This window comes from Papio anubis, chromosome 10 (assembly GCF_008728515.1).
Source record: "Papio anubis isolate 15944 chromosome 10, Panubis1.0, whole genome shotgun sequence".
NCBI lineage: Eukaryota > Metazoa > Chordata > Mammalia > Primates > Cercopithecidae > Papio > Papio anubis.
Window position 1 is genome coordinate 122777922 of NC_044985.1, and position 8940 is coordinate 122786861.

Consider the following 8940-nt stretch of genomic DNA (forward strand, 5'->3'; position numbering starts at 1 on the left):
TGACAAAAAATAAGATTCTTAGAAAAATATGAACAGAGGGGGACTTATTCAACTTGATAAAAAGTATATGCAAAAAACCTTAGCTACACACTACTTGATGGAAAAAGATTGAATGCTTTCCCTCTAAGACTGGGAATTTGGAAAGGATGCGGACTTTCACCACTCTTACCTAATATATTGCTGGATGTGCAGAAAGAAAAGGAAACAAATAAAATGCATATATAATGGAAATGCAAAAATGGAACTCCCTATTTGCTAATGGCATGGTTGTCTACATGGAAAATCTCAGGGAGCCTATTAAAAAAAAATTCTAGAACTAGTGAGTTCAGCAAGTTCACAGGTAAACATTCAAAAATCAATCTTATTTATATAAACTACTAACGAACATGTGTACACTGAAATTAAAAATACAATGCTATTTACAATTGCTCCAAAAACCGGAAATTCCTAGGTTCTAATAAATCATGTACAGGACTTGTATCCTAAAACCACACAGTGCAGATGACAGAAAACAAAGGAGACTGATGTAAATGGAGGGACATACCATGTTCATGGATTAGAAGACTCAGCATAGTAAAGATGTAGATTCTCCTGAAACTGATGTGCAGGTTTAACAAAACTTTGGTCAAAACCTCAGCAAGATTTTTTTGTAGGAATAGACAAGATTATTCTTGTCTATTTATCTGAAAAGGCAAAGAAATTAATAGCTAAAACAATTTGCAAAAGAATAAAATGGAAGGAACCAGTCCATCCAATTTCAAGACTTATTGTGTAGCCAAAGTAATAAAGAGTGTATGACATTAGCAAAGGGAGAGACACATAGATCAATGGAACAGAACAGAGGACCTGGAAGTAGACCCACACCAATAGGCCCTACTGATTTTTTAAAGAGGTGCAAAGGCAATTCTAGGAAGGAAAGATAGCCTTGCACTATGTGGTGCTGGAGCAATTGGACATCAAAAGGCAAAACATGAAACACAGCCTAAGTCTCACTCCTCATGAAATATTAACTCAAAATGGATCATGGACTTAAATGTAAAACCCAAAACTATAAACTTTTAGTGGGAAGTTGGGGGACCTGAAGAGAAAATCTTTGAGTTTAGGGCTGGGCAAAACCTTCTTAGACTTGACACCAAAAATCCAAGCTATAAAAGGAAAAATTAATAAACTGGACCTCATCAAAATTTTAATACTTTTTCTCTGTGAAAGATCCTGTTAAGAGGATGAATGAACAAATTACATACCTGGAGAAAATATTTGCAAACCACGTATTTGACAGAAGACAAGTATCAAGACTATGTAAAGAACTCACCACTTGATAGTAAAAAAAAAAAATCAAGCAATTCAAATAGAAAATGGGCAAAGAAGGAGCACAGATATTTTACAGAAAAGAATCTACAGATTGCAAATAAGTATGTGAAAATATAGTCAACATTATTAGCCACTGGGGAAATACAAATTGAAGCCACAATGAGATATCATTTCACACGTATCAGAATGGCTAAGTAAAAATAGTGACAACCCTAAATGCTAACGGGAATGTGGAGAAACTGGATCATTTGTACATGTCTTGGGATTATAAAATGATGCAGCCACTCTGGAAAACAGTTTGGAAGTTTGTTAAAATACTAAACATTCTGAGGTGGGCAGATCACTTGAGGTCAGAAGTTTGAGACCAGCCTGACAAACATGGTGAAATCCTATCTCTACTAAGATACAAAAAACATTGGCCAGACGTAGTGGTGCACACCTGTAGTCCCAGCTATATGGGAGGCTGAGGAAGGAGAATCGCTTGAACCTGGGAGGCAGATGTTTCAGTGAGCTCAGATCACACCACTACACTCCAGTCTGGGCAACAGAGCTAGACTCCCATCTGAAAAACAAACAAACAAACAAAAAACTAAACATTCAATACTGTATGATCCAGCAATTTTACTCTCGGGCAGCATTTATCGGAGAGAAATGAGAACTTATATTCACACAAAAACCTGTACATAAATGTTCCTAGCAGTTTTTTTCATAGTGGCCAAAAATTGGAAACAACAGAGATTTTCTTCAAATAGTGAATGGTGAGATGAGGTGTGTGTGCTGTATCCATGCCATGGAATACCATGAGGCAATGAAAAGTAGCATATATTGAACATACAGAAACCAGGGCAACCCTCCAGAGAACTGTGGTGAGTGAAAATAGATCCAAAAGAGTGCATGCCACACCATTCCATTTACGTAACGTTCTTGAGATGGCAGAATTGTAGACATAGAGAACAGATGAACAGTTGCAAAGAAGGGTGGGGAGGGAGCCCGGGCGTGGTGGCTCACGCCTGTAATCCTAGCACGTTAGGAGGCCCAGGCGAGAGGATCACCTGAGGTCGGGATTTTGAGACCAGCCTGACCAACATGGAGAAACCCCGTCTCTACTAAAAATATATATATATATAAAAAAATTAGCCGGGTGTGGTGGCACATGCCTGAAATCCCAGCTACTCGGGAGGCTGAGGCAGGAGAATTGCTTGAACCCGGGAGGCAGAGGTTGCAGTGGAGCCAAGATTGAGCCACTGCACTCCAGCCTGGGCGACAGAGTGAAACTCTATCTCAAAAAAAAAAAAAAAAAAATAGAATTAGAGGGGAGGATGGAAAGTGGGTATGGCTATAAGATGACAATGTGAGGGACCCCCATGATAAGGGACAGTTGAAGAATGGAATGGTGGCGTATTCTGACCATGTCAATGTCAGTTTGGCTGTGAGGCTGCACTGTCTTTTTCTAAGATGTTACTATTGGTAGGAACCAAGTGAAGCGTGTGCGGATCCCCCTGTCTGATTTCCTAGGGCTGCATGCGAATCTACAATTATCACAAGATAAAAAGGTTGATTAAAAACAAGCAAAAGTACATAAAAATAAAATTTTATAAAGACAATACTCTTGTATGCGAAGAAGTTACCTCTGCTTGTTACTGCGTGAGAGCAGGGACCTACCAGGGTCAGCGTGGGGTCCTACGTTTAGTGGCAGCTACACCCTTTAGCTGGACACTGCCCTTTGCTTGGTCCTTGGCATCCCCCTTCTACGTGAGAAATGAAAGCTCTCCAGACTTGAAGAGGAGCCCCCAGGACCCTCTTGGCTTTCTTCTTCCATGTTGCAGGCACGGTCTGGGTGCCTGACTTGTTAAAGTCATAGCCATGCCTCCTCACTATGCTCTTCATGAGACACCAAGAGATGAGGGGGCAGAGCTGGAATTTGCCTTCCTGCCTAATTGCATGTCTCTACCCACTGCAGCTCAAGCCCTGTGAGGGTCTGGTCACCGTCTCTTTTGTTCCCTGCTGGATCCTGGTTCCTAGTGTGGCACTTAGCATGTTGCATCTGCCCAATCAAGTGCTGAATCCATAGACCCACAGCAAGTCCATCTTGGTCCAGTGTAGCAGCGAGTGCTGCCGTTCCCTGGGCCAGGGCTCAAGCACTGATGAGGCCTCCCTGTGTGTTTGCAGCACAGGTGTGCATTTGGTCCATGTTTCCAGCATACACAGCTTGTTCTACCACATCGGGCCCACCATCAATCGGTAAACCACAGTAATGTCACTGTACCACGAGATCCATCCACCTCTTCTGTCACACAAGCGTTCTGTGAATGCAAAGTGCACATGCACAGGTGAGCACAGTGAGTCCCAGAGGCACACAGAAGTGCATGTCACACTCTGTGCCCCAGACTCCCCCTACTCCCTGTAATTTGAGGGTCAACCCTTCCCGCTCCTTTCCCATCAAGTTACCTTCCCTGTTCTGAGATAAAGTCCTGTATTTCCCACAGTATTTCCTTACATGTTAGGAGTCTAAGACGTCTCTGTGACTGCGTCGTTGCATGGTCATGCCTACCATTCCCGGGTCAGTGCCTTGGTGATGGCATTTGGGACATGCTACGCTGTGGGCTCTTTGTGCCCTCTGCAGGGTAAAACTTGCAGCCCTCAGAAGTCACGCCACTGCCCACCAAATCCATCCTAAAAAGGCGCTGTGGAAGGATGCCGGGGTGTTTGCTGCGGGCTATGCCTTGTTGAGTGCCTTGTTCTGTGTTAACTCCGTAGTCCTCTGTGCTGGTGCTGTCACCATCCGCATTGTCTGTGGGTGGAAGACCTGGGGCCCACACAGGCTGCTCCCTGGCCTGGAGTTGTATGACTGGCAGAAGCGAGACTCAGAAAGTCCTTGTTCTTTTTTTTTTTTTTTTTTTTTTTTTTTTTGAGACGGAGTCTCGCTTCTGTCGTACTCAGGCTGAGTGCAGTGGCCGGATCTCAGCTCACTGCAAGTCTGGCCCCTGGTTCACTTATTCTTCCTGCCTCAGTTCGGAGTAGCTGATTACAGGCGCTCACCAACTCACCAAGTAGGTTTTTTTTTTTTTTTTTTTTTTTTTGTATTTTTTTAGTAGAGATTGCTTCACCATGTTAGCCAGGATGGTCTCCACCTCCTGACCTCGTGATCCAATCTGGCTCCCCAAGCCCTCCCAAAGCTTGGATTACAGGCTTGAGCCACCACGCCCAGCCGAAAGTCCTTGTTCTTGATCTCTCTGTTCCCGCCTTGATTTTCCCCTGGCTCGTTGCACTTTCACCTCCCCCAGCTTTGAAAGATTCAGCTTCCATTTGGTCGTTCGCAGGTTTGGAAGAGAATACTACTACTTCCTGATCGGCACGCTGGCTCTGTGTGCTCAAACCATTCCACGGGGAACCTGGGTGAAGACAAGCTGCCTTGTGCAAGGCTAATACATCTTCTGTGGCCCAAATGGAGGGCTGAGGGTCCCTGTGCACACCCACAAGCTTCCTCTGTGAAGCTTGGCTGGAACGCCTGCACGTGGGACATGCATTGCAACGAAATGCATTGTGCTTCCTTCTAACTGCAAATGGAGAACAATGGATGCTCCACCCCCAAATCCTAACTCCCCTAGGAGCCTCAAGCTGTGGGTCCTTGTGTCCCCAGCCAGGTGGCAGTCGGCTCTGCAGTCACAGTGTCCAGACATGGCAGGAGGACCCAAAGCCACTCAGCATGGGGAGAGAAAATGTACGTCTGGGTGACTTCCCATCCTCGTTCGCCATTTCTAGGTCAGGATGCAAATGGTTTCTGCTTTGTCCGCTTTCCCCAGTGCGTTACGGAAGTGAATGATCCTCTGTGCTCCTTCCCTACCACCCAAGCTCTCAAGCAGAACTGGGCCAGCCAAAACGGCCTTGCGTGGTCGGGGCCAGCTGGAAGAGGTGACTTCCCACCCGGGTGGTGGCTGAGCTGGGGAGCCCAACAGCTCCCTCTGCTCAGGCTTCCGCTGTTTTCCTGGGAATCTAAACCCTGCAGGGCCCAGCGGGTCTGTCAGCCTCCAGTGGGGTGACCCCATGAGGAAGCATGCCTGCCAGATGTCCCTGCCAGCTCTTCCTGGGAACACACACCCAGAGCCTGTGCAGGAGTGTCCACACACACGCATGCACACACCCATTAATCAGGGCTCGCCTCTATCATCCCCCTGACCTCCCGCCAAGGCTGCCTTGGTCGAGGCGATTCCCATTGCATGAGGACCGGGATGCTTTCTGAGGGCTGGGAGGGTTTTCGTCAGTTGGGTTCCGTCCAGCATGAGTCACTGTCCGCCTCTTCTCATTAATTAGTGTTCTGGGAGTTGCTGGTGTAACTCTGGTGAAGTCTAGAGAAATTAATCAAAGTATATCTTACACTTGAAACACAGTGAGAACCACCATCCGGCCAAATCCCCCAGCACTGGCGCATGGACAATTCGAGACTTCCCTCCTCTTCTTTTTCACCTTTTTTTTTTTTTTAATTAATTTGCAATTTCCCACATGCTTAACACTTGCCTTCCTCCCTGGATCTGGCACTATCATCTTTAGTATTGTTTTTCTGGCAGTTTTTATGCTTGTTTTTCCAACTATGGCAATTTCTCAATCCACTACATACCATCCCTCTCAATAAAATAGTTCTCATGGAACGCAGCGGCCCAGAAGGACTTGGCCAAAGGCCTCTCCTGGGACGCAGCCCTGTCTGTCTGCACACTCCCTGCGCCACCTGGGTCATGGTCACCCCAGATACAGAGCAGAGGTTTCCATCCACCACTCACTGAGACCCCCGCCCTCTGCGGATCTGGAGCTCGTGTTCCAGCCTCGACGGGGGCTACTCGGGGAGGCGTTTCTAGTGTGATGATCATCACATCCCAGATAGCCCCCATTTCATTTAAGAGGCTGAATGGACACATGGACAATGACCAGGCCATACTGAGAACAGAACCCCGAGCCATGACTTGCAGCAACAAGCCCGAGAAGCCCACCCGTCACTCACGGTCACCAGCCTGGGAAGCCCACCCAACATCTACATTCACTAGCCTGGGAAGCCCACCCATCATCTACAATCACCAGCCCGGAAGCCCCCCCACCACCCACAGTCCCCAGCCCGGAAGCCCCCCCACCACCCACAGTCCCCAGCCCGAGGCCAGCCTGCTTGTTCTACGGCTAATCTGGAAAGCTAGGCAGTCACTCTGTAACAATTGGCACCAGATGGCCAGGACTTGATTAATAACTGATCACTTCCCTAATTTTTGTCTCAACTTCCAACTTCAGACCAATCAGAGAAAGTCCAATATGCCCCTAATCAATCACATAGGATCCCTGCTTCTAGTGAGCTGCCTCCAGCTCCCCCAGCCAACAGCCTCCAGGCAGGGCACACCTGAGCCTCCTGTTTTCCCCTGTGAAGCTTGCTCTCTCCACTGCCTGCCTCCCAGTCTCCGCCACACACAAAGGATGGTGGCAGGTTCTGAGTAAACAGTTGTGGTTCTCACCTGGGTCATCTGTTTATTTGCATACACTTTGCACCACACAAGTCCTGCTTCTTCTGAGATGCAGCATGCCTGGCACTCCTCGGGGACACAGGAGGCTCTCCTTTCTTCTCCTCGAAGCTCATCAAAAGCTCTGAACCCCCTCCCCTGAGGCCCCCACCAGTCCCCGTAGACATTCCTATGCAGCATGGGCTGGCTCCAGCCGCAGCTCTAACTGTTTTGAGGGGCATTGACGGCTTCGTAGAAGGCCTTACATGGAGGCGTGAGGCCAGAAAGTGGGCAGCAAGGGCCTCCTGTGGCTTGTGCCAGCCATGCCCTCAGACAGTGCACTTGACCACCGGTGGCCGGGCCTCCAGCCTCACTCCAGCTTTCCTGCGTTAGATGTGCTCGAGACATCTTGATTTTACCGTGCCTGTGCTCAGCCCAGCCCCAGTGACTGGAATGACTTTCCTGCTTCCCCCATGTGGTCACTTCTTATACCGTCCAAGACTCCTGCTCCAGGAAGCCCTCCTTGAGCTCAGGCAGGTCTCTGTGGGCTCTCATTTGTCCACAGCCCACGCGTGTGCTGCTCATCTATACATGGACCCCATTACGGGATGCTTTTCTCCCATTGAACTGAAGCCCTTCCAGGTATGGACTGCATTTGGCCCATCCCTGCATCCTCAGCCCCAGCAGGCCCCAGAAGACAGTGATATACCGGGAGGGACCCGTCCAGCGAGGAAAAATGCTGCAGCCATGATGCCAACTGCTCTGCAAAGATCACTGGACAAAAGAAGGGGAAGGTATGGAGCACTGGAAGGCAGAAAGGCATTCGGACTGCGGCCCAGGTGGGTCCCAGAACGGAGGAAGGCTGAGAGTGCCGAGTCATCAAGAAAGGACCTGCCCCTGCCATGAAGTCTCCTTAAGAAGGCAGAGTCCACGAGGTCCTAGGATTTCCACCCACAATCGTCAACTGTCTGTACGGTTTAGTGCTTGCAAGGATTTAGATTTCCAGGTGTCTTGAGAGGGATTCCCCAGCACACTAGCATCTGGGTGCCTGCACTATTTGCAGGGTGAGCACAGAGGTTTTGTCCAACCTGGGTCACCTCTGTAAATGAAAGGATATTAACAATGATGCAGGGACAATGGCCCTGGGCTGAAAGCATGTCCCCTACCTTTTGGTCACCCTGAGTAAATAGATGATCTGCTCACTGTGGAGTTAGAGTAACTCTGCAGACTGTTAGAATACAAACTTTACTTTGAAAAGTGAGACCAGATCCCCGGCATTGGCTTGAGCAGTTGCACAGAAGTGGGCAAGGGTGGACGTGTATGTCCTGGAAGGGCTCTGTTACAGGCACAACACAGGCTGGGTCCCCAGAGCAAAACGCAGAAAGCAGAAGCTTTTGGCTGAGCTCCTGTTGCTGGGTAAAGGAGCCCTTCTTCCCCAGCGGATGTTCATGGGGCCAGGAAACCCAGGAGCTTGTAGCAACTCAAGCTGGACAAGGAACAGGATCCCCTAGAACACGGCCCAGCTCTGATCCAGAGGCCTGGGGATTTGCAGCCCAGGAGGCAGCTCCTGGGACACAGGCATGGATACTCTCCTTAGCACAGCATCAGCAGAGCAACCAGGAGGCCCTTCTGGCTACTGGGAAGGAGGTGAACACAGCAAATGGGCCAGAGCAGAAGACAACCAAGGTGGAGGGCAGTCCCCAGGGCGCCTGTATGGACGGGCTGTACTGTGGCCCGGGAGCCTCCCCTCGGCAATGCCTAAAAGGAGCCGGCTCCTCCTGCAAAGCCAGGTGAAGCAGAGAAGCTTCGCACAGCCCAGCATTGGTGACCCTGGTGGTGCCCACGAGCTGCCCATTTCTGACCATAGTTGGGTGACATTTTTATGTCCTTCTCCTCCAAAATGTAATCATTCTAGAAGATGCTGTGTGATCAGAGCTTCTATTGTCATTACCCATCAACAAGGTACTACTCTTCCTGGGTACCTCTTTCCAAGCCCTGCTTAAGGAAGCCACATTTCCCACTGGTCTCTGTTCTTCCTCCATCCCCTGCTCACTGCCAAATCCCCAGAAAAATAATTTTGCATCTTAAATCTTTTTCAAGTGTTCTAATCACATGACATGTATCTCAAAGAATGCCTAGAAACAAACTATAGGCC